The 26,078-nt window shown below is 53.7% G+C and overlaps 1 protein-coding gene, 1 long non-coding RNA gene and 1 pseudogene across 25 annotated transcripts in view; 1 reads left to right on the top strand and 2 right to left on the bottom strand.

Annotated features, from left to right (window-relative positions):
• MINK1 (misshapen like kinase 1) overlaps positions 1-26,078 on the top strand; it is a 71,182-nt gene that overhangs the window by 12,488 nt on the left and 32,616 nt on the right. The window lies entirely within an intron of this gene.
• On the bottom strand, positions 11,537-12,553 carry LOC129470283 (V-type proton ATPase 16 kDa proteolipid subunit c-like; annotated as a pseudogene).
• Positions 20,685-21,937, bottom strand: LOC134735172 (uncharacterized). The gene is made up of 2 exons (XR_010117963.1): positions 21,283-21,937; positions 20,685-21,167 (listed from the first exon to the last, which is right to left on the bottom strand). It is a non-coding gene; the product is annotated as an uncharacterized lncRNA (long non-coding RNA).

Genomic DNA, 26,078 nt, shown 5'->3' with positions numbered 1-26,078 from the left:
GGCTTCCTGGAATCACAAGAGGATTGGGCAGTAGCAAGAGAAGTTAAGGGTTTCTGTTCCGTATTCAGTTCCTTTTGCCACCCCCCAGCCGTAACTTGCATGCTGGTTCTGCTATGGTCATGTTCGTCATCTTGCTTGTTTTCAGCCTCTTACTTCATCTCATCCTGGGGGTCTGATGGGTAGGTGCTAGAGGAAGTTGGAAATAAGATCGTTTAGGGGATGAAGATCATAGAATATAACAGCATTTCTGTATTAGTATTTGAGGGGTACATGTGTTAAAGGGGGGGTCAACCCTCCTGGACCTCCAGGCCTGGACAGTTGAGAGCCAGGTCAGGCTCTGTATTCCTCTAGTGTTCATACCCCTGGACAGACCCAAAGCATGATCTGGAATTGAGTTGGATTTTTTTTTTTTTTTTTTTTTTTTTGAGACAGAGTCTTGCTCTGTCACCCAGGCTGGAGTGCGGTGGCACCATCTCGGCTCACTGTAGCCTCCACCCCCGGGTTCAAGCGATTCTCCTGCCTCAGCCTCCCAAGCATAATAGCTGGGACTACAGGCATGTGTCACCAAGCCCAGCTAATTTTTATATTTTTAGTAGAGACGGAGGTTTTACTGTGGTGGTTGGGCTGGTCTCAAACTCCTGACCTCAAGTGATCCGCCTGCCTCGGACTCCCAAAGTGCTGGGATTGCAGGCGTGAGCCACCGCACATGGCTGAGTTGGATATTTTAGAGCAGAGATGAATGCAATGGCCTCCCTGGCCTCCTCACTTTCCCTCATCTTTGCTATTTACAGTTTCTCATTGACCTTCATGGGGAAGGAGGAAAAAGGGAGGGAGTGACACACTTATTCTCCAGGTGACCCAGGAAGAGAGGAGGGCAGGAGAGCCCCCTGTCTTAGAGGTCAAAATACAGGCCTCTAGCTGGTAGGCTGGGGTGGTATCTTAGGGTACACTGTTGTGGGCTGTGCCCTCACATTACCAGGCAGAAGCCTGCAGCACAAAAGACCTCTGCGTTTCCTCACAATACTGTCAGATTGCAAGGATCAAGGGAAGACTCAAGGACTCGTGAGGTCTTTTTTTCTCTGTCTCTGTGTACAACCTTAGAGGAGGCGACATGTATTTGATGACACCTTCCAGGAACTGCCCAATACCGAATGGCCCTTCTCACCACAATTCCTCTTACTGTAGTCTAAAGCCTACTTTTTTCTTAGGCTGAGCCAGGTCTGAATGGCAGTCAGTTGTTTTCCTTGGACTGAGTCTCAGTCTACCCCACCCTAATGTTCAAAGTTTGAATGAAGGAATGTTCCAATTGATGACTCCTAGAGACACTAACATCCTTAGGTGTTATCCTACAGTCTGCCTGGATGTTGTTCCCATCACCATCGCCAATACAAGTAATGAGTGATTGAAGTGTCTGTGTTTATAGCAGAGCCTCTATGGGCCATCTTATTATTACTTTTTTTGAGACAGGGTCATGCCCTGTTGACCAGGCTGGAATGCAGTGGCATGATCATAACTCGCTGTAGCCTTGAACTCCTGGCCTCAAGTGATCCTCCCACCTCTGCCCCCCAGAGTGCCAGGATGACAAGTGTGAGCCACATGCTCGTCCCCATCTTACATTTCAGAAGGTGCCAGCAGTCGGCCAAGGCCTCAGAGCTAGTGAGAGCTGACTTCCCATACTCATGCCTCATGACTCTGCTGCATTGGCCAGTCCCCACCAGAAACAAAGATCTCATGTGAGCTTGGTCAGTGTGGAGTCCAAAGTGTAGTCTTTGCAGATTAGGTGTGTTTCACAAGTTAACAATGAACATACCTGCTACTGCCCAGATCTCCTGTCCTGGCCTCATAACCTCCTCAGGTGGCCCAAATTGCCCATCTCTGAAGAGCTGTCAGTGGGAGGCCTGCTAACACAACGGGTTGTTTGACTTTGCCTTTGAGGCAATGTGATCCATGGAGTGAACATGGCATGAGGAGCTGGGCGACCTGGTTCTTGTTTTGGTTCCAGTTCATTCATTCATTCATTCATTCAGATGGAGTCTCGCTCAGGCTGGAGTGCAGTGGCGCAGTCTCGGCTCGCTGCATCCTCTGCCTCCTCGGTTCAAGCAATTCTTCTGCCTCAGCCTCTAGCGTAGCTGAGATTACAGGCTCCCACCACCACGCCTGACTAGGTGAGCTGATGCTGGTTTGAATCCAAGTCTGTCTCCAAAGCCTATGCCGTTGCAGGGAGTGTTTCCCAAGGACTGTAGGATGATAGGATTCCTAAGATCCCTTCAGGCCCAGGAGTCCTTTTTTCTTCCTGAAAATTTTTGAGTGCCTACTATGAGACAGAGCCAGCCCCCTGTCATAGAGGTCAAAATATGCTGTATTTGTTCTCACACTGACTTAAACATATGAATATATTAAATGTGTAATTTGCAGTGTTCTATATATAAGGAAAAGCGCATGTGTGAGGTGGTGACTGTGTGTTAAGCTGGGAGGAGCTGACAGAAACGGGAGGTGCCAGTGGCCAGGGCGGGTGGTGTCTCAGAGCTGGTCTCGGAAACATCAGTTCCTACTGTGTAGAGAGATCTCAGGTTGGGCGCGGTGTTGGAGTGTGGGCATGGAGCCCAGCCTATGTCCATGGGAAGGACATAAAAAATAAAGGGAAGTTTCAGAAAAAGGTCTGGTCCCAGTGCAGTGGGTCAGGCCTGTATTCCCAGCACTTTGGGAGGCAGAGGTGGGTGGAGTGCTTGAGCTCAGTAGCTTGAGACCAGCCTAGGCAACATAGAGACCTCGCCTCTGTTTAAAAGGAGAGGGGGGGGAGAGAAAGGAAGAAGGAGGGAGGGAGGACGGGAGGGAGTCGGAAGGACTATTTGATTTGAAATATGACCTTCAGAATACGTACACTCCAGAGATGGTTTCCCGAGTCTGTTAGTGCTGAGGAGGAAGAGCAGTCAGAACCAAGTGGGGATTGACTTGTGAGGACAGGGAATTGTTCCTTAGGGACAGAGAGGGACCTGGAATGGGGGACCTTTCTCATCACTCCCTGCAACTGCACAGACCTTGGAGACAGACTTGATTCAAACCCCAGTTCTGTCACTTACTATGTGTTCTTCGGCAAGTCACTCATACCCCTATGCCTCAGTGTTTGGGGGTATTTATTTGAGACGGAGTCTCAGTCTGTCACCCAGGCTGGAGTGCAGTGGCGCGATCTCCGCTCACTGCAAACTCCGCCTGCCAGGTTCACGCCATTCTCCTGCCTCAGCCTCCCAAGTAGCTGGAACTACAGGCACCTGCCACCACGCCTAGCTAATTTTTTGTATTTTTAATAGACACGGAGTTTCACTGTGTTAGCCAGGATGGTCTCGATCTCCTGACCTTGCGATCCACCTGCCTCGGCCTCCCAAAGTGCTGAGATTACAGGTGTGAGCCACCGCGCCTGGCCTCATTTTTGTATTTTTTAGTAGAGATGGGGTTTTGCCATGTTGGCTAGGCTTGTCTTGAACTCCTGACCTCAGATGATCCATCCGCTTCAGCCTCCCAAAGTGCTGGGATTACAGGCCTGAGCCACCGTGCGTCTGGCCCCTGTGCCTCAGTTTTGTCCTTTGTAAAATGAAGATAACAAGACTCACCTAACAGGGATGTTGAGAGGATTAAATACAAGGGATGTAAAGTGCTTCATCTGGTAAATGCTCATTAGACAGGTGGTAGCTGCCCAACATCTCTTATTGCACAAAGTTCCCAGAAAGCGTTTCTCCTGGGGTTCTTTAACATTCCTCTCCCCCTGACTTAGTATTTTGTTTAAGAAAGAGAAAACCACCCAGTCTATTGATTTTCATGTAAATGGCTGAGAGTGAGTCAGTGAGCCCCAGGTGTAGACCTGGAATTCTGTGGGCTTGGCTCCCCTTTCCCAGTCCTAGAACCTCCTACCATCTCCTGAAAGTCTTCCAGCGTCACTGCAAGGAAGAGTAACTTCAAAATCTTCTATCTGAACACGAAACTCCTGTTTGTCCTGACTCAGGAATTCCGGCAATCACTGGGCAGTCACCCTGGCCCTGCGTGCTGTTTTCTGTAAAAGCTCTGGACCCACCCAGAGAAAGCATTCAGCCTGAAGGGAAAACCTGTGCCTCACCCTTGGGGACACACAGCTTTGTTGGGATGTGAGAGACAAGACATTCGCACAAAATTATAAAGAGCTTTATTGAAAGGCACAGATTCAAGGCTGGGCGGCCCAGGATGCTGGGCTCCTTACTCTGCCTTGCTGGAGATTCAAGATTCCTTCCTTGAACCTTTGTGCGCTCCCCACCCCTGCTCCTCCCTTGGTTAACTCTTGCTTGTCCCTGTGGTCTCAGCGTTTGTTTGTTTGTTTGAGAAGGAATTTTGCTCTTGTTGCCCAGGCTGGAGTGCAATGGCATGATCTTGGCTCATCGCAACCTCCATCTCCTGGTTTAAGCAATTCCCCTGCCTCCGCCTTTCGAGTAGCTGGGATTACAGGCACCCGCCACAATGCCCGGCTAATTTTTTGTATTTTTAGTGGAGATGGGGTTTCTCCATGTTGGTCAGGCTAGTCTCGAACTCCCAGCCTCAGGTGATCTGCCCGCCTCGGCCTCTCAAAGAGCTGGGATTACAGGCGTGAGCCACCGCACCCGGCTTGTCTCAGCTTAAATATCACTTCCATAGCAGACCTTTCCTGGCTCCCTTCCCCATCATGACCTCCTTTAATCTTTCTTTTCTTCTTTTTTTTGAGACGATGTCTCCCTCTGTCATCCAGGCTGTAGTGCAGTGGCGCGAGCGTGGCTCACTGCAGCCTCCTTGAATCTTTCTGATAGCACTCTGTACTTTGTCATCAGAGTCTTTGACAGGTGTTATGTAATTATGTCTTTAATGTCTGCTTCCTTGACTAGACTGTAAGCTCCACGAAGGAAGAAGGGACCATTTCTGTTTTGTTCAATGCCACGTTACAGTATCTAGCAATGCCTCTACATAGCTGACACTCAGTGTTTGTTGAATGAATGCATGAGCCGGCTCATCAGTCCATAGAGTTGGCATGAAAGGTGTCTGGGAAGGTTTCTTAGGATAAACAGGAGAGACAGGCCTGGTGAAAAGTTGAGTGAACATGTTTGCTCCATCCTGCTGGTCAGGAAGTTCCCCTTCTGTCTCACCTGCATCCCTTCAGCTGTAATTTATCCTGGGTTGGTCCTTGGTGGGGCCAGAGAATATCTGGTCTCCACCCTTTGGAGAGTAACCCTGTTCTTTCTCAGAGTGTGATTCAGACAGTCCTTCCTCCCCTTCCTGCTGCCCCCCCCCCACCCCCGCCCGCCCTCTACCTGTTCTTCCTCCAGCTGACTCAGCTTCACACCCTCTCCCTCTCCTTCCAGGATCTCTTTTCCTGTCCCCTTGTCCTTCAGAGCTTTCCTTCCTAAGTTTTCTCTCATGGCCTCTCATTGGTCTTCTGGAATTCGAAATCATATGGGTACAGGTCACAAGTTTTCTTGGTCATGAAGCTTCCCTGGTCTCTTCCCTTGGGTTTGTGGACACCTGACTCCCACAGAAGGAGGCTGGCAATAAGATATAACGATCTGTTTGTGCTGCAATTGAAAACCAGCAGCAAGAAGCCTTATTATTATCCAACCCCTGATTACTAGTGTTGTCCTCCTCCGTTAGCTTGGTATCTGCCAGCCTGAACGGGCCTGGCATCTCCTTTCTGCCCCCTCCCACTGCCATGCTGTGCCCTTCCTTGCTCTCTCTGGTGTCCGCTTCCCAGGGACTGCCCCTCCTCCCTGCCCGTCAGCCTGCCTCCGAGGCCACAGATCTGTTTTTCCTCCCTTCTGTCTCACCTGCCCTCCTCTCAGTTCTACTTTTTATCTTGTTTCTTCTCTCCTGAACTGCCACACTTCACCCTAAATCCCAGTAACGCCAACAGTTTTAGTAAATCACTTTTTGCCACAGTTTTGCCTTGCTCTGTGGGAGCCAGTTTCTTCATAATGACTCTATGCAAATTTGTAGCACTTTATGGATTTTAAAATGTTTTCACATCGGTGAATTCTTGTGAAATGGGCCTGGGTAGATAAGGAAAAGAGCCTCCAAGAGGTTAAGTGATTTGCAGATTTGCCTAAATTATACAGAAGTGTCAGAACCAGTGACCAGGCCTTCCGATTCTTAGTGCAGTAAACACTAAGCACTATCATTCCATTTCCCCACGCTCCTGTCCTGCTGTTGTCCTCAGCTAAGAAAGCCTACCCGAGTTACCCTCTTCCATCTTAGAGCCTTCCTGCACGCCGTCTGCCCCCCTGCAATGGGGACTTCTTTGGCCCTTCTCACCCAGCCCAGCCTCTGCCCGTTTCCTTCTCCTTTCCACTGCGCTGAGCTCTTTTCTCCTCCGGGAAGCCTTCCCTTCATCTCTCCTGGCCCTGTTGTCTCCCGACCTCTTTGGGCCATTATTAGTGTTCCCGTTTGGTTTTTGCCAACCATATAGGAATTCCCTGCCTTAAGAAAGTCCAGGCCAGGCGCGGTGGCTCACGCTTGTAATCCCAGCACTTTGGGAGGCCGAGGCAGGCGGATCACAAGGTCAGGAGATCGAGACCACGGTGAAACCCCGTCTCTACTAAAAATACAAAAAATTAGCCGGGCGTGGTGGCGGGCGCCTGTAGTCCCAGCTACTCGGAGAGGCTGAGGCAGGAGAATGGCGTGAACCCGGGAGGCGGAGCTTGCAGTGAGCCGAGATTGCGCCACTGCACTCCAGCCTGGGCGACAGAGCGAGACTCCGTCTCAAAAAAAAAAAAAAAAAGTCCACTCGCGGGCGGGGCGCGGTAGCTCACGCCTGTAATCCCAGCACTTTAGGAGGCCAAGGTGGGTGGATCACCTGAGGTCAGGAGTTCAAGACCAGCCTGACCAACAAGGTAAAACCCTGTCTCTACTAAAAATACAAAAATTAGCCAGGCGTGGTGGCTTGTGCCTGTAATCCCAACTACTTGGGAGGCTGAGGCAGGAGAATCACTTGAATCGGCGAGGCGGAGGTTGCAGTGAGCCGAGATCGCGCCATTGCACTCCGGCCTGGGCAACAAGAGTGAGACTCTGTCTCAAAAAAAAAAGAACTAAGAAAGTCCACTCTGGTAAAACATTTACCAGGCATATAAATTATGAGGTGCTGATTCATATGACAAAAAGAAGATTCACTTTTAGTAGCTGCCCTAATGCATTTCACTTAAGTGAATATTCAAGGATTATTTTGGAAGGATGGAGATAATCCAAAACTAGTGTTAGAAACTGCTGCATTAAGGAAGGAGGGAGGTTTTTCTTTTATTTCTGTATTCATTCATTCCACAGACAGGTATTGAGGTCAGCCTTGACCTCTAAGAACTTAGTCTAGCAGAGGAGATAGATAAGAGAATAAATCACAAAAATGTAATTGGTGTCATGAAAGTGTCAGTACAGGGTATTGTGGGAGGAGAGGATCGTCAGGGGCACTTCCTGGAGGTGACATTGTCTCAGTGGAGGTTGGGAGGCACAGGCACGAGGCATCCAGGTAAAGAGGAGGAGAGGGATGAACTTGCAAGAGTGAACAGCATGTGGAGACCCAGGAGTGAGAAGGAACAGAGAGAAAGCCACTAGTTAGTGCAGTGTTCCTGCCCCTCTGCCTCATCCCCACACCGGCAAGAACCAAAAGGCACGAGCATGAGAATTGGCAAGGCTCCAGGTAAACCATAGCTGGGATATTCAGCTGTACAGCAGTCATATGTGAGCCTGGGGAAGAACCTGTTTGGCCCACAGAGGGAGATGGAATCTACTGGGTGGGGACAGTGTGGTTGATGGGGGAAGTGTGGTTGGTGGGGGCAATGTGATTGGTGGGGGCAGTCTGGTTGGTGGGGGGAGTGTGGTTGGTGGGGGGAGTGTGGTTGGGGGGGAGTGTGGTTGGTGGGGGCAGTGTGGTTGGTCAGGGATTGTGGTTGGTCCGGGAGTGTGGTTAGTGGAGGGAGTGTGGTTGGTGGGGGGAGTGTGGTTGGAGGAGTGTGGTTGGTGGGGGCAGTGTGGTTGGTGGGGGGAGTGTGGTTGGTGGGGGGAGTGTGGTTGGTGGGGGGAGTGTGGTTGGTGGGGGAGTGTGGTTGGTGGGGGGAGTGTGGTTGGAGGAGTGTGGTTGGTGGGGGAGTGTGGTTGGTGGGGGGAGTGTGGTTGGAGGAGTGTGGTTGGTGGGGGCAGTGTGGTTGGTGGGGGGAGTGTGGTTGGTGGGGGGAGTGTGGTTGGTGGGGGGAGTGTGGTTGAGGGGGAGTGTGGTTGGTGGGGGGAGTGTGGTTGAGGGGGAGTGTGGTTGCTGTGTGCCATTGGAAGGCTATGCAAGTTTGAGCTCTTGCTTCACCTTGACAAACATTTCACTTGTTAGAGCCCTGGCTTTCTCATCTGTGCTCTGGGCTGGTCATTCCTGCCCAGCTTCCCTGCAGGTTTAAGCGCAGATGCAGTCATGACTGTGAAAGCGCCCTGTGAACTGTAAAGTCTGAGTAGTTGGGTGGTGGCAGGAGGGGCAGCAACTGTGAGAGGATGAACTTGATTCTGCCGATCTCGAATGGAAACTGACTCTTGGGAAGGAGACAGAATCAAACGGCTCTGACATTTGAAAAGCCATGGCCTTGCTTACCTACAGTGAGACTTGAGAAGAAGTGCTGGGGAGGTAAAGGCCGAGATACCACCTCTGCTGCCCGAAAGACTTTGCAAGATACTCCAGCTGGGGACAGGGGATGGCTAGAATGACCTCCAACCATCTTCACACCCAAGGCTGGGGCTGCCCTTCCAGGCCTGCAGTTCTCTATTTTCCCTTAGAAGGTTCTGGAGGCAGACGGAACCTCAGTAGCAAGCTGTTTATTTTTTAGGTTTTTCAGTTTATTTTTAAATTTCTGACTGTGATGGTGTTTATTTTTTCCTTTTCCCTTTCCCCACTTCCCCGGCTCAGCATCAGAAAGGGACCATCTGTCCGTTGCCTTGCTGTGGCCATTTTAGAACCAGCGCAAGGCTGCTTGAATCTGGTCCCCTCTTCTCCCTCACTCCCTCCCCCACTGCCTGGCTTTCTCTACTCTGCACTGCCTGCTTTCATCCAGCTCCCTCCAGGTGTCAGCTGCCACCTCCTATAGGCCGCCATCTGTGAAGACCTCCAGGTTGGGGCCAGCCACCAGGCCAGGGCCCCTGTCTGAGGCAGCCAGATGTGTGGGGAACCTAGACATGGAGGCAGCAAAACTACCCTGTGAGAGGAGGAGGGGAATAAATTCCAGTCTCCTTGCTCCAGACAGGACCCCTCTGCTCTGACTGGTTTCTGATGAGAATGGTATCTGTGTTCATGTATGTGTCATGTCCTGACTTGTTTCTGCCTCTGCATGTACCTGCAAGTCAGTGTGTGTGTGCATGCGTGTGTCTCACACATCCTTCTGGCATAGAGATCCATGAGTGATTTATAAACTGCCCTTCCTCCCATCACATAAATATTTTTCCTGGTTTCTTTGCCTTCCTTCTACTTCTAGAACTGGCCTGATTTCCTCCCCTCCTGTGCTTCATTCCCATAAAAACACTTCAAAACACGGGTAGCCATCGATAAACAGAGGACAAGTACTTCACATTGTGGATTCAGAATAAAAAGATCTGGTTGAGTTCCACAGCGTGAGAGGTAGGGTTAGCAGAGTGGAGAGTCTGTTTCAGAGAGTAAGAAAAGCTGAGAAAAGGAGTTTTTTTTAAGGCTTCATTAAAAAGGGTCCAAGCTGGGCACGGTGGCTCCCGCCTATAGTCCCAGCACTTTGGGAGGCCCAGGCGGGCAGATCACTTGAGGTCAGCAATTCGAGACCAGCCTGGCCAACATGGTGAAACCCCGTCTCTACTAAAAATACAAAAAATTAGCCAGGTGTGGTGGCGGGCGCCTATGGTCCCAGCTATTATTATACTTAGGAAGCTGAGGCAGGAGAATCACTTGAACCTAGAAGGGGAGGTTGAAGTGAGCTGAGATTGTGCCACCACACTCCTGTCTTAAAAAAAAAGGCCAGGCACAGTGGCTCACACCTGTAATCCCAGCACTTTGGGAGGCTGAGGCGGGTGGATCATGAAGTCAGGAGATCGAGACCATCCTGGCTAACACGGTGAAACCATCTCTACTAAAAATACAAACAATTAGCCGGGCGTGGCGGCGGGCGCCTGTAGTCCTAGCTACTCGGGAGGCTGAGGCAGGAGAATGGCGTGAACCTTGGAGGCGGAGCTTGCAGTGAGCTGAGATTGTGGCACTGCACTCCAGCCTGGGTGACAGAGCAAGACTCCATCTCAAAAAAAAAAAAAAAAAGAGGCCGGGCGCAGTGGCTCATGCCTGTAATCCCAGCACTTTGGGAGGCCGAGGCGGGCAGATCATGAGGTCAGAAGATCCAGACAGCAGTAAAACCCCGTATCTACTAAAAATACAAAAAATTAGCCAGGTGTGGTGGCGGGTGCCTGTAGTCCCAGCTACTCGAGAGGCTGAGGCAGGAGAATGGCGTGAACCCGGGAGGCGGAGTTTGCAGTGAGCCGAGATCGTACTACTGTACTCCAGCCTGGGTGACAGAGCAAGACTCTGTTTCAAAAAAAAAAAAAAAGAAACCCTGTCTTTACTAAAAATACAAAAAAATCAGCTGGATGTGGTAGCAGGCACCTGTAATCCCAGCTACTCAGGAGGCTGAGGCAGGAGAATCACTTGAACCTGGGAGATGGAAGTTGCAGTGAGCTGAGATCGCGCCACTGCACTCCAACCTGGGTGACAAAAGCGAGACTCTATCTCAAAAAAAAAAAAAAAAGTCCAGTTGATGATGGTATGTCATGGACAGTAGGAAATTGATGAGGGTATCAGCCTGCCTTCTCTCTTCCTTTCATTTACTCAGTGAAGAGATGCTGGTGACCCCTTCTCCTTCTCTCGCCATGGGAACATTTAATCTGTCTCATGCTTTGGCTTTGGGCCTGCCATTCACCCCAAGCATCTTGGGGTATAAGTGGGGATGATGCTGCCTACCTGCTTCCTAGTTGGCTCTGGGGTAAATGGAGACTTCTTCAGGCCTGGGAGGCCACCTCCCGTTGAGAAAGGCAAGCATCTAGCTCTCTACCTACCCTCTGGGTCCTTGGGGGGCTGTGTCCAGTATCTCTGCTTGGGTAGGAAGGAGGTGATCTTATCAGACTTTTCCTGCCACTTCCCTGTCTCCAGCTCACACACCCACTCCCATTTTCTCTCTCTTACATACTCACACTCTCTCTCTCTTTTTTTTTTCCCTCCCCCGACATCTGAGAACTTTATCAGACACAGCTGCCACACAGGGCCTGGCAGCCCGGGCTGGAGAGGGTGGTTCCATCCAAGGAGGCTCCGCAATGGGAACCTCCATGACATGACAGATAGGTGGGAGATGAGGGCTGCTTCACAGGGGTATGGACAGGCCAAATCTTTATAAATATCCAATGAAGAGAAAATGACAACTCTTAATTCATCCTTATACATAGAGCACTCAAGGGAGGTGGGTGGGGCATCCAGGGGCCTGAGTCCTCACTGGTTGAGGACCTGGATGGGTGATGAATAGGTTCAGATGTCCACAGCATGGGGCGGGAGGGGGCAAGGCCTGGCCAACAGACGATGAACACGAGGACACTGTATGCTTAGAAGACCAACTACTGAGAGCCAGCTGCCCGGCACATGCGTGTCAGGCTGTTTGTTCCAGAATGAGGAGGGGTAGTCTTTACATCGTATTCTGTGACTGGTGGGTTTTGATAGGGGCTGCTTTGTGGAGAGGATGAGCACCTTGGCAAAGATGAGAATCAGTATCATGTCTACAAATAGGGCTGCTGGGCAGTGCCACATTTGCCAGTGTCCCCCACGATGACGGTGGCAAAGCCGCTGCCAGGCCACTCAGGCCAGCGCCCAGCTGGAGGAAACTGCTATAGAGACTGTTGTCATCATTCGGGGAGCTGGCAGGGGGGACAGCCACCACTAGGCCATAGATGGTGATGATACCAGCCATGGCCACTGGGACGATGGGCTTCATGATCGGCTCTGGCCACATGACAGACATGGCCACAATGCCGGTGCCATTCTTGGCCATGCCATAGGCAGCACCCAGGCCACTGGAGACCGTGGTGGCCACAGCAGCCGAGATGGTGAAAACCAAAGCATACTCGGGGCTGTTGTTGGACATGTCTGTGAGTGGGGAGGGGGACAAGGATGGGCATGGCAGAGGGTGAGTGCAAAGACAGTGGACTAGTGGCAGCAAAGATGCTTTTTTTTTTTTTTTTGAGGCGGAGTGTCACTCTGTAGCCCAAGCTGGAGTGCAATGGTGCGATCTCGGCTCACTTCAACCTCTGCCTCTGGGGCTCAAGCCATTCTCATGCCTCAGACTCCCGAGTAGCTGGAACTACAGGCATGCACCACCATGCCCAGCTCATTTTTTGTATTTTTAGTAGAGATGGGGTTTCACCATGTTGCCCAGTGTGGTCTCGAACTCCTGAGCTCAGGCAATCCACCGGCCTTGGCATCCCAAAGTGCTGGGATTACAGGCGTGAGCCACCGCGCCCAGCCAAGATGCTCTTTCTTACACACACATACTTTCCTATTTCTTTTCTTATGCACACACACAGACACACACACACAGCCTTTAGCTACTCCTATCTAATTGAAGGATGCCTAAGACACCACCCTTCTGTCAGAATACTTGCCCCTCCTTCCATATCTCTGCCAGTACTGTGTCCTTGTGGAACTTAAATTGTTGGGGAAACCCCATCTGTCCCTTGTCTCTCAGGCCCTTATCCCTTCCCCTGTGGTGGCTTCAGCATATCTCCTACAGATGGGGTTTAGGGTTAGTAATCTGGTGGTACTGGGGCTAAGGGATAAGTTTTAAAGCTCCATTTGCATAGCAGTCACTATTTTAACACTTAGATTGTTGGTGTTTTGGGGTGTCTTTAAGGGAGCTAATGAATTTTTGGGAGGCTAAATACCCCCTCCCCCACTGGGTATAGCCACTGGCTTTGCCCCCTCTTCCTCTCTGTGTGGGCCTTCTGGATTACAGGAAGAGCTTAGGAAAACAGGCCTATTGTTTTCATCTGGGAGTGGGGAGGGCCTCCCAGGCCAGCTCAGGCTCACTGTCCTTTGAACTGGTACCCGATAAACAGAGGCTCCAAGACCCTGGCAGCCTTGCTTTTGCAAGGCAAGGGTGTTATTTGGCCTGAGACTTTATTCTGTTCTGCCAGCTCTTGTTGGTTCCCTCTTTTTTTCTTTTTTTAATTTAAATTAAAAAAAAAATTTTTTTTTGAGACAAGGTCTTGCTCTGTCGCCCAGGCTGGAGTGCAATGGCACAGTCTCGGCTCACTGCAACCTCCGCCTCCCAGTCTCAAGTGATTCTCATGCCTCACCCTCCTGAGTAGCTGGGATTACAGGTGTGCACTACCATGCCCGGCTAATTTTCGTATTTGTAATAGAGACGGGGTTTCACTGTGTTGGCCAGACTTGGTTCCCTCTTTAGACCACAAGTTCCCATTCTCTTTGCCTAGTGTCCTCTGAAATTCTCTTCTCCCCCTTCCCCCATCTGTTTTTCTCTATCACAGGTTTCTGTGAGTCTTTCTGACCCCTGTATAGTCAGTCCTGTTATGGTTAGTAACAGGAGGAATCCTGCCTTTTTGGAGTACAAGGAGCTAGGAAAGGAGGGGCCTCTCCCAGACTAGAGAGGCCTTCTCCCCTAGCCTCACAGCTAGCTGACTCTGCCTTGTCCTCCCAACACCCGGGATTCCCCCCGGCCCCTCCCGACACCAGGCACCCAGGGCAGCCCCACCTCCTGCCCTGTTTCCTGTCAGGGGTAGGATGGCACCTTGCCTGGGTCTGGGAACGGCACTGGCTCTAGCAGCAGGACCTGCCGGGGCATATCTGAGTGAATAATCATTGCTGGGCTTGAAGCACAGGAGAGACCAGTCCTTCCTTGTCTCCACTGGGCTGTTTAGTGCTTCTTTCCCAAGGACTTCCATCCCTTCCCCAGGCTTTATGGTTCCAGTTCTACCATTCTGGAAGCTCCCTAGAATCTCCTGGAATGTTTAATGGACCTTTCCAGCAGCGAAATTCAAGAATTATAAGACTCATTGGTCAGCAGAAAAGTGAGGATACCTTTTCCTAACCTACCTGTTTCCCCTGCAGTTTCCTCACAGTCTTACTCTTTATATTTTAGCATATGTGACTCTTCAGGATGTTAATTCTCTTCTCTCTGTGTTGGTGTCTGAGCACCGAGAAGGTAGAGCCAGGGGCACTTACAAATCAGGAGCTTTATTTGACAGGCACTTAAGAAAGACACTGGCTATGTAATCCCAGCACTTTGGGAGGCTGAGGCGGGTGGATCATGTGAGGTCAGGAGTTCCAGACCAGCCTGGCCAACATGGCAAAACCCTGTCTCTACTAAACATACAAAAATTAGCCAGGTGTGGTTGCACACGCCTGTAATCCCAGCTACCTGGGAGGCTGAGGCAGGAGAATCACTTGAACCTGGGAGGCAGAGGTTGCAGTGAGCCGAGATTTTGCCTTTGCACTCCAGCCTGGGTGACAAGAGCAAAACTCCATCTCAAAAAAAAAAAAAAGATGCTGGCTAATATTGATAATAACAGTTGGCATTTGCTAAAGTACTTAAAAAAACCTTTACCCCTCAAAGGGTTTCATCTACATGCAAAGCTAACACCGCAGGAATTACTTTCCCCATTTGGAGCAGGGTACAAAGGGAAGGGGCATGTCGTTAGAGGAGCTATTGTTCGTGGAATGAGGACTGGCAGCCAGAGTTCTCATCTGCCAGCTCCAGGCCACTTCCAAGAAATGTGACCCCAAGCCTCTGGTGCTTGCCTCCTTTTGCTCATTCAGTCATCCACCCCTTTCATCCTGGATTCTACCATGACTCCAGGCCTCTCCTGCATTTCTAGATTTCCACATGCTGATTGTGAGGGACTCACGGGGCTTTCTCCTTCTCTCCTTTTCCTTGCCCCACAGCCTTGGCTCATGCTTCCTAGGCTCTGAGCTTCAGTTCGTGTCTCAGCCTCCCAACCGGACAGCGTTCTGGAAACAGTTGATGCATAAACTCTTGCATTTTCTCTTGGGAAATAATCAAACCCTTTGTTTCTAATCTAATCTCAGTCTGTCCTACTACTACACTAAAATGACTTTGGTTTTGGGGAAAGGAAAGGAAAATGTCTGTTGATGCTGGGCCCCAGGCAGCACCTTGAGAGCGGGAGCGGGTTCACATTTGCCCCTAGTTTTTCCTCCAGGTAGGAGCTGTGGGAGGAATCCAGGGAGCCCCTTGAGGGTCAGCAGAGCCAAGAAGCAAGGGCTCAAGGCTGGTGTGTGCCTGGTTCTCCCCTGGTCAGTTCTAGGGAGCAGAGTCCGTGGTGCAGGTGGAAGGACCATGGCACTGTGTCCCATAACTGTACAGCGCCAGTGCATGCCACGTGCTGGGGAGATGCCAAAGCCTTAGGCAGCACCTTCGGGAAGCTTTTGAAGCTGGGGAAACCAATACACTTGAAATAGTTAAAGGGGGATTTAAGGCAGAGGAGCAGAGTCTGAGGGGACAGCTCGTGCCCTCCCCTTGCCTGCCTCAGGCCACCAGCTTTGTGCCTCTTCTCTCCCTCCAACCCTTGTTCCTCAGCTTCTTCTGAAAAGCTTTCCTTGAGCAAACCCAGCTGTGCCTTGCTCTGTCTGGCGTTGAATCATTAAATCAGCGAGGATTTAGTGACCTCATATGTACTCAGAAACATACCTGGAGCTGTGAGGGGAACAGGAGCAAACAACAGGCAGCTCCCTAGTGAGGCGAGTGCAGTGTCACGAGGATGTGCTGCTTGGGGCCAGCCTGGTGTGACCAGTGCCTTGCATTATACGTGGAGCTATGAGAAAAGAGACATCTACCAAGAGTTTCTGCGTTAACATCACTGTTGGCTCTTCATAGCTGAACAAAGCAACATGTATAATTATACATCGTAAACAACTCAGGGCACAGCGCCAGACGACATCTATTTCGACGCACATGAGGGGCTCTGTCTGTTATCCCAGAGCCCCACCCTTCAATAATTGAGTCCAACACTTGTATCTTCCCAAGCCTCTCCATCAACCAAAGATTTTTATTTATTTATTTAGTTGGAGTCTCACTCTGTTGCCCAAGCTGGAGTGCAGTGGCACGATCTCAGCTCACTGTAACCTCCACCTCCTGGGTTCAAGCAATTCTCCTGCCCCAGCCTCCCTAGTAGCTGGGATTACAGGCGCGCACCACCACACCCAGATACTTTCTGTATTTTTAGTAGAGACAGAGTTTCACCATGTTGGACAGGCTGGTCTTGAACTCCTGACCTCAGGTAATCCACTCACCTCAGCCTCCCAAAGTGCTGGGATTACAGCCACCGTGCCTGGCCCAACCAAAGATTTTACACAATTTTAGTATACGTAAAACGTGAGGAGATAAGACATGCTTAGTAATAGAAGCTCTAGTGAATGAGAGAAAGTGGCCGCAGACTGTTATCCCACATGCTTGCTGTGCGACAATAGTCGTTTTGTGTATGTTATAGATTCAGAGCTGCACAGATAAAATAATGCTATTTTCATTCAGGCACCCATCTCAGTATGAGGCCGCCTAATTCTCATTCTTTTTTTTTTTTTTTTTTTTTATTTCAAATAGTATAATTTATTTCTAGACAAAATCTATTCTTATTTTCAAGGTAGTTTAAGTGTCAATATTTCTTTTTTTTTTTTTTTCTGTTGGACTATTTTAGTGAAATTTTTCTTTCTTTCCAGCTACAAATCCAATTAAAGAAATTTAGTTATTGAGAAATATAGTTAACTTTAAGTATAGTTTACAAATATAACATGGCTTTTTTGCATATAAATAAAGTCTGACTTTAGGCCAGGCACCAGTGGCTCATGTCTGTAATCCCAACAGTCTGGGAGGCCAAAGTGGGCAGATCATTAAAGGTCAGGAGTTTGAGACCAGCCTGGCCAATATGGCGAAACCCTATCTCTGCTAAAAACACAAAAATTAGCTGGGTGTGGTGGCCGGCACCTGTTGTCCCAGCTACTTGGAAGACTGAGGCAGGAGAATCCCTTGAACCCAGGGGGCAGAGGTTGCAGTAAGCCAAGATCACATGACTGCATTTTAGCCTGGGCAGCAGAGTGAGACTTTGCCTCAAAAAGAAGTCTGACTTTAAAACACTAAAAAAAAATTTTGTGTGTGCCCCACCCCATCTAAAATGTTTTTTTTTTATTAATTTTTTTTGCATACAAAAACAATAAACATTTTCTAAAAATACATACAAACAAAAAGATGCGTATCAAACATATTAGGAAGGTTGCACATGGGAAGTCGGGGAATAGAAATGGGGGGTGGGAGTTAACATAAATGAGAGAGGGACTTTATATGGATCAGTGATAATAACTCAATCCTCTATTTGACAAAGGAGAGGGAGAAGGAAGAGGAAGAAAAAGAAAGTGGGATAAAGGATCAGAAAGGGAGGAAAATAGAAAAAATTAGAGTATGACTCCAGGGTAGACCTGTTTTGTTGTCACTGAGTTGGTTGGTTGGTTTGTCTGTTGTATTCTTCATGTTTCGCCAAGTTGGCCAGACTGGTCTCGAACTCCTAGCCCGAAGTGATCAACCCGCCTCGCCCCCCAGAGTGCCGGGACCACAGGCGTGAGCCACCACGTCCAGCCCCCACATTGCTTCTGGCCTCCGTGGTAGACCTCCCAGACGGAGCGGCCAGGCAGAGGAGCTCCTCACTTCTACCCAGACACGGGGCGGCCGGGCAGAGGAGCTCCTCACTTCCCAGACGGGGCGGCCAGGCAGAGATGCTCCTCACTTCTTCCCAGACGATAGGTGGCTGGGCAGAGGCGCTCCTCACTTCCCAGACGATGGGTGGCCGGGCAGAGGCGCTCCTCACTTCTTCCCGGACGGGGCGGCCGGGCAGAGGCGCTCCTCACTTCCCAGACGGGGCGGCCGGGCAGAGGCGCTCCTCACTTCCCAGACAAGGGGTGGCCGGGCAGAGGCACTCCTCACTTCCCAGATGGGGCAGCCGGGCAGAGGCGCTCCTCACTTTCCAGACGATGGGTGGCCGGGCAGAGGCGCTCCTCACCTCCCAGACGATGGGTGGCCGGGCAGAGGCGCTCCTCACCTCCCAGACGATGGGTGGCCGGGCAGAGGCGCTCCTCACCTCCCAGACGGGGCGGCCGGGCAGAGGCGCTCCTCACTTCTTCCCGGACGGGGCGGCCGGGCAGAGGCGCTCCTCACTTCTTCCCGGACGGGGCGGCCGGGCAGAGGCGCTCCTCACTTCTTCCCGACGGGGCGGCCGGGCAGAGGCGCCCCTCACTTCTTCCCGGACGGGGCGGCCGGGCAGAGGCGCTCCTCACTTCTTCCCGGACGGGGCGGCCGGGCAGAGGCGCTCCTCACTTCTTCCCGGACGGGGCGGCCGGGCAGAGGCGCTCCTCACTTCTTCCCGGACGGGGCGGCCGGGCAGAGGCGCTCCTCACTTCTTCCCGGACGGGGCGGAGGCCGCCTAATTCTCATTCTATGTATACCCAAGTACCACCTAGAAATGGCTCCTGCCCTTAATGAGCTTCTGTTCTACTTGTGGAGATGAGGCTTAGTCCTGTGAAAGGTTTAATAGAGATGTTGTGGTCTGGCTTGTTGGGTTGGAAGGAATCTACTCTAGCTAAGTCAAATAAAGGGATAGATGCAGCAGAGACTCGAGCTGGCTACATGCATTCAAACCCTGGCTCTGCCACTGAAATAGCTGTTTGACCTTGGCAAGTTATTTACCTTCCCTGAGCCTGTTTCCTCCTCTGTAAAGTGAGAATAATAATAATATCTACCTCATGGAGTTAGGTGAGGATTAAATTAGTTGGTATGTGGGCCAGGCGCAGTGGCTCACGCCTGTAATCCCAGCACTTTGGGAGGCCGCGACGGGTGGATCACTTGAGGTCAGGAGTTCAAGACCAGCCAGGCCAACATGGCGAAACCCCGTCTCTACTAAAAATACAAAAATCAGCCTGGCGTGGTGGCAGGCACCTGTAATCCTAGCTACTGGGAGGCTGAGGCAGGAGAACTGCTTGAATCCAGGAGGTAGAGGTTGCAGTGAGCCAAGATCGCACCACTGCACTCCAGCCTGGGTGACAGAGTGAGAATCTGTCTCAAAAAAAAAAAAAATTAGTTGGTATGTGTAAAACACTTAGCACAGTGCCAGGCTCTCAATACTATTCTTTATTTAAAGTCAAGACCCTTCTTGGAAGGGCGCGGTGGCTCATGCCTGTAATTCCAGCACTTTGGGTGTCTGAGGCAGCAGGATTGCTTGAGCCCAGGAGTTCAATACCAGCCTGGGCAACATAGTGAGAGACCCCATCTCTACAAAAAAGGTTTTAAAAAGTAGCTGGGCATGATGGTGCATGCCCATGGTTCCAGCTACTCAGGAAGCTGAGGTGGGAGGACTGCTTGAACCCAAGAGGTTGAAGCTGCAGTGAGCTGTGATTGCACCACTGCACTCCAGCCTGGGCAACATTGCAAGACCCTGCCTCACAAAACAAAAACCAAAAAAAATCCTTCTCACTTCACATGCCAAGGGAAAAGAAAAGAGAAAAGAAAAAGAATCTTGTTCGAACCTAGGCACCTGAATGGCAGCATAGACAGTTCCTTGGAACTGGAACCATAGGGTGCCTCTGGGTTAATGGTAACAGCGGAGGATAGCTAGAGTCAGTTGGTCACTCTCCCACTTCTGTCTCCGCCTGCAGCTCCCTCTCCTTCCATGTCTGCTGTGCTCTCTCTGTACAGTCTGGCCGCTCTGCCCACTCATGGCCTCTGCTTTCCTTTACCTGAGGTGACAGTGGGCTCTCCAGCCTTGACTCTCCATGCACTCTCCGGCATCTTCCCTTTTATTGGAAATGGCTGAAGGGGAAGTTTGCCTTAGGTTACCTTTTTTCCTTCAATCTTGGACTGGCTCCCTGGGGTCAGGAACTCATTTCTTAAACTTCTGCTGGGGCTAGAAAGGGGAGGAAATGGTTGAAAACCCGGTCCTTTAGGCAACAGGAGCTATGAGCCAGGCAAAGCACACTGCAGGCCTTGAGGTCAAATTTTTAGGTCAAATCTTGGCTCCACCACTTCCTAGCTCTGTGTAATCCTGGGCAAGTCATTCAATTGTTGTAAATTTTTTCACCTGTCAAATGAGTATAACAATAGTACCCACTTCAAAGTTTGTCATGTGAGATTATACTTGTCAAGTGCTCGGCAGTACCAGGAACAAATAAAATGCTCAAAAATTGCTAGCTGTCTCATTATTATTATTATTTTTGAGACGGAGTCTCGCTCTGTCCCCCAGGCTGGAGTGCAGTGGCACAATCTCGGCTCACTGCAACCTCCACCTCCCGGGTTCAAGAGATTCTTCTGCCTCAGCCTCCCGAATAGCTGGATTACACGTGTGTGCCACCATGCCCAGCTAATTTTTGTATTTTTAGTAGAGACAGGGTTTCACCATGTTGGTCAGGCTGCTCTCAAACTCCTGACCTCAAATGATCCGCCTGCCTCAGCCTCCCAAAGTGCTGGGATTATAGGAGTGAGCCACCTTGCCCGGCCTAGCTGTGTCATTATTTTTTTTTTTTTTTTTTTTTTTTTTTTATTAATTTTTTTTGCATACAAAAACAATAAACATTTTCTAAAAATACATGCAAACAAAAAGATGCGTATCAAACATATTAGGAAGGTTGCACATGGGAAGTCGGGGAATAGAAATGGGGGTGGGAGTTAAAATAAATGAGAGAGGGACTTTATATGGATCAGTGATAATAACTCAATCCTCTATTTGACAAAGAAGAGGGAGAAGGAAGAGGAAGAAAAAGAAAGTGGGATAAAGGATCAGAAAGGGAGGAAAATAGAAAAAATTAGAGTATGACTCCAGGGTAGACCTGTTTTGTTGTCACTGAGTTGGTTGGTTGGTTTGTCTGTTGTATTCTTCATGTTTCGCCAAGTTGGCCAGACTGGTCTCGAACTCCTAGCCCGAAGTGATCAACCCGCCTCACCCCCCAGAGTGCCGGGACCACAGGCGTGAGCCACCACGTCCAGCCCCCACATTGCTTCTGGCCTCCGTGGTAGACTTCCCAGACGGAGCGGCCAGGCAGAGGAGCTCCTCACTTCTACCCAGACACGGGGCGGCCGGGCAGAGGAGCTCCTCACTTCCTAGACGGGGTGGCCAGGCAGAGACGCTCCTCACTTCTTCCCAGACGATAGGTGGCCGGGCAGAGGCGCTCCTCACTTCCCAGACGATGGGTGGCCGGGCAGAGGCGCTCCTCACTTCCCAGACGATAGGTGGCCGGGCAGAGGCGCTCCTCACTTCCCAGACGATGGGTGGCCGGGCAGAGGCGCTCCTCACTTCCCAGACGATGGGTGGTCGGGCAGAGGCGCTCCTCACTTCCCAGACGGTGGGCGGCCGGGCAGAGGCGCTCCTCATCTCCCAGACGATGGGTGTCCGGGCAGAGGCACTCCTCACTTCCCAGATGGGGCAGCCGGGCAGAGGCGCTCCTCACTTTCCAGATGATGGGTGGCCGGGCAGAGGCGCTCCTCACCTCCCAGACGATGGGTGGCCTGGCAGAGGCGCTCCTCACCTCCCAGACGATGGGTGGCCGGGCAGAGGCGCTCCTCACCTCCCAGACGGGGCAGCCGGGCAGAGGCGCTCCTCACTTCTTCCCGGACGGGGCGGCCGGGCAGAGGCGCTCCTCACTTCTTCCCGGACGGGGCGGCCGGGCAGAGGCGCTCCTCACTTCCCAGACGGTGGGTGGCCGGGCAGAGGCGCTCCTCACTTCCCAGACGATGGGTGGCTGTGCAGAGGCGCTCCTCACTTCTTCCCGGATGGGGCGCCCGGGCAGAGGCGCTCCTCATTTCTTCCCGGACGGGGCGGCCGGGCAGAGGCGCTCCTCACTTCCCAGACGGGGCGGCCGGACAGAGGCGCTCCTCACTTCTTCCCGGACGGGGCGGCCGGGCAGAGGCGCTCCTCACTTCTTCCCGGTCGGGGCGGTCGGGCAGAGGCGCTCCTCACTTCTTCCCGGACGGGGCGGCCGGGCAGAGGCGCTCCTCACTTCTTCCCGGACGGGGCGGCCGGGCAGAGGCGCTCCTCACTTCTTCCCGGACGGGGCGGCCGGGCAGAGGCGCTCCTCACTTCTTCCCGGACGGGGCGGCCGGGCAGAGGCGCTCCTCACTTCTTCCCGGACGGGGCGGCCGGGCGGAGGCACTCCTCACTTCCCAGACGGTGGGTGGCCGGGCGGAGGCGCTCCTCACTTCCCAGACGGTGGGTGGCCGGGCAGAGGCGCTCCTCACTTCCCAGACGGTGGGTGGCCGGGCAGAGGGGCTCCTCACTTCCCAGACGGTGGGTGGCCGGGCAGAGGCGCTCCTCACTTCCCAGACGGTGGGTGGCCGGGCAGAGGGGCTCCTCACTTCCCAGACTGTGGGTGGCCGGGCAGAGGCGCTCCTCACTTCCTAGACGGTGGGTGGCCGGGCAGAGGCGCTCCTCACTTCCCAGACGGGGCGCCGGGCAGAGGCACTGCTCACTTCCCAGACGGGGCGGCCGGGTAGAGGCACTCCTCACTTCCCAGACGGGGCGGCCGGGCAGAGGCGCTCCTCACTTCCCAGACGGGGCGGCCGGGCGGAGGCGCTCCTCACTTCCCAGACGGTGGGTGGCCGGGCAGAGGCGCTCCTCACTTCCCAGACGATGGGTGGCCGGGCAGAGGCGCTCCTCACTTCTTCCCGGACGGGGCGGCCGGGCAGAGGCGCTCCTCACTTCTTCCCGGACGGGGGCGGCCGGGCAGAGGCGCTCCTCACTTCTTCCCGGACGGGGCGGCCGGGCAGAGGCGCGCCTCACTTCTTCTCGGACGGGGCGGCCGGGCAGAGGCGCTCCTCACTTCTTCCCGGGCGGGGCGGCCGGGCAGAGGCGCTCCTCACTTCTTCCCGGGCGGGGCGGCCGGGCAGAGGCGCTCCTCACTTCTTCCCGGGCGGGGCGGCCGGGCAGAGGCGCTCCTCACTTCCCAGACGATGGGTGGCCAGGCAGAGGCGCTCCTCACTTCCCAGACGGTGGGTGGCCGGGCAGAGGCGCTCCTCACTTCCCAGACGGGGCGGCCGGGCAGAGGCGCTCCTCACTTCCCAGACGGTGGGTGGCCGGGCAGAGGCGCTCCTCACTTCCCAGACCATGGGTGGCCGGGCAGAGGCGCTCCTCACTTCCCAGACGGTGGGTGGCCGGGCAGAGGCGCTCCTCACTTCCCAGACGGTGGGTGGCCGGGCAGAGGGGCTCCTCACTTCCCAGACGGTGGGTGGCCGGGCAGAGGCGCTCCTCACTTCCCAGACGGTGGGTGGCCGGGCAGAGGCGCTCCTCACTTCCCAGACGGTGGGTGGCCGGGCAGAGGCGCTCCTCACTTCCCAGACGGTGGGTGGCCGGGCAGAGGCGCTCCTCACTTCCCAGACGGTGGGTGGCCGGGCAGAGGCGCTCCTCACTTCCCAGACGGTGGGTGGCCGGGCAGAGGGGCTCCTCACTTCCCAGACTGTGGGTGGCCGGGCAGAGGGGCTCCTCACTTCCCAGACGGTGGGTGGCCGGGCAGAGGCGCTCCTCACTTCCCAGACGGGGCGGCCGGGCAGAGGCACTGCTCACTTCCCAGACGGGGCGGCCGGGTAGAGGCACTCCTCACTTCCCAGACGGGGCGGCCGGGCAGAGGCGCTCCTCACTTCCCAGACGGGGCGGCCGGGCGGAGGCGCTCCTCACTTCCCAGACGGTGGGTGGCCGGGCAGAGGCGCTCCTCACTTCCCAGACGATGGGTGGCCGGGCAGAGGCGCTCCTCACTTCTTCCCGGACGGGGCGGCCGGGCAGAGGCGCTCCTCACTTCTTCCCGGACGGGGGCGGCCGGGCAGAGGCGCTCCTCACTTCTTCCCGGACGGGGCGGCCGGGCAGAGGCGCTCCTCACTTCTTCCCGGACGGGGCGGCCGGGCAGAGGCGCTCCTCACTTCTTCCCGGGCGGGGCGGCGGGGCAGAGGCGCTCCTCACTTCTTCCCGGGCGGGGCGGCCGGGCAGAGGCGCTCCTCAGTTCTTCCCGGGCGGGGCGGCCGGGCAGAGGCGCTCCTCACTTCCCACACGATGGGTGGCCGGGCAGAGGCGCTCCTCACTTCCCAGACGATGGGTGGCCGGGCAGAGGCGCTCCTCACTTCCCAGACGGGGCGGCCGGGCAGAGGCGCTCCTCACTTCCCAGGCGGTGGGTGGCCGGGCAGAGGCGCTCCTCACTTCCCAGACGGTGGGTGGCCGGGCAGAGGCGCTCCTCACTTCCCAGACGGTGGGTGGCCGGGCAGAGGGGTTCCTCACTTCCCAGACGGTGGGTGGCCGGGCAGAGGCGCTCCTCACTTCCCAGACGGTGGGTGGCCGGGCAGAGGCGCTCCTCACTTCCCAGACGGTGGGTGGCCGGGCAGAGGCGCTCCTCACTTCCCAGACGGTGGGTGGCCGGACAGAGGCGCTCCTCACTTCCCAGACGGTGGGTGGACGGGCAGAGGCGCGCCTCACTTCCCAGACGGTGGGTGGCCGGGCAGAGGCGCTCCTCACCTCCCAGACGGTGGGTGGCCGGGCAGAGGCGCTCCTCACCTCCCAGACGGTGGGTGGCCGGGCAGAGGCGCTCCTCACCTCCCAGACGGGGCGGCCGGGCAGAGGGGCTCCTCACCTCCCAGACGAGGCGGCCGGGCAGAGGTGCTCCTCACCTCCCAGACGGGGCGGCCGGGCAGAGGCGCTCCCCACCTTCCAGATGGGGCGGCGGCCGGGCAGGGGCTGCAATCCCAGCACCCTGGCAGGCCAAGGCAGGCGGCCGGGGGGTAGAGGCTGCCGCGAGGCCAGACCACGCCACCGCCCTCCAGCCCGGGCAACACCGAGCACTGGGTGAGCCAGACTCCGTCTGTAGTCCCAGTACCTCGGGAGGCTGAGGCGGGCAGAGCACTCGGCGTCAGGAGCTGGCGACCAGCGTGGCCAAGATGGCGAACGCGTGCCTTCATCCAAAGGAGAAAAGGCAGGCAGCGGTGGCGCGCGCCGGCAGTCCCAGGCAGTCAGCGGCGCGGGCAGCAGCCAGCCGAGTAGATTGTAGCCTGGGCCGGAGAGGAGATAGAAAGAAAGAAAGAAAGAAAGAAAGAGAGAGAGAGAGAGAGAGAGAGAGAGAGAGAGAGAGAGAAAGAAAGAAAGAAAGAGAAAGGAAGGAAGGAAGGAAGGAAGGAAGGAAGGAAGGAAGGAAGGAAGGAAGGAAGGAAGGAAAACGTTTCTTATTCTAACCATTTTCTTTATTATACTGGAACATCTTGTGCCTTCGGGCTCTTGCCTCAGCACCCCTAGCTGTGTCATTATTAAAGGGCCATGGGGGCCAGGCGCAGTTGCTCATGCCTGTAATCCCAGCACTTTGGGAGGCTGAGGTGGGTGGATCACCTGAGGTGGGGTGTTTGAGACCAGCCTGACCAACATGGGGAAACCCCGTCTCTACTAAAAATACAAAATTAGCCAGGCATGGTGGCGCATGCCTGTAATCCCAGCTACTCGGGAGGCTGAGGCAGGAGAATAGTTTGAACCTGGGAGGCAGAGGTTGCAGTGAGCCGAAATCACATCCTTGCCCTCCAGCCTGGGCAACGAGCAAAAATCCGTCTCAAAAAAAAAAAAAAAAAAAAATTAAAATAAAGGGCTATGGGGGCTGGGCCTGGTGGCTCATGCCTGTAATCCCAGTACTTTGGGAGGCCGAAGGGGGGTGGATCACCTGAGGTCAGGAGTTCAAGACCAGCCTGGCCAACATGGTGAAACCCCATCTCTACTAAAAATACAAAAATTAGCTGGGCATGGTGGTGGGTGCCTGTAATCCCAGCTACTCGGGAGGCTGAGGCAGGAGAATCGCTTGAACCCGGGAGACAGAGGTTGCAGTGAGCCGAGATTGCACCATTGAACTCCAGCCTAGGCGACGAATGAGACTCCATCTCAAAAAAAAAAAAAAAAAAGACCTATGGGGAGAGTGGACAACGACAGTGATCTCTGAGGTGGCCGATATGGACAAGCTCCTAAAGTGGTAAAGATCAGGGCCGGAAGGATGGGGCAGATTA

The sequence above is a fragment of the Symphalangus syndactylus genome, chromosome 20 (assembly GCF_028878055.3).
Source record: "Symphalangus syndactylus isolate Jambi chromosome 20, NHGRI_mSymSyn1-v2.1_pri, whole genome shotgun sequence".
Lineage (NCBI taxonomy): Eukaryota > Metazoa > Chordata > Mammalia > Primates > Hylobatidae > Symphalangus > Symphalangus syndactylus.
The sequence above is the reverse complement of the archived record's forward strand: the minus strand, read 5'-3'. Positions and strand labels throughout refer to the sequence as shown.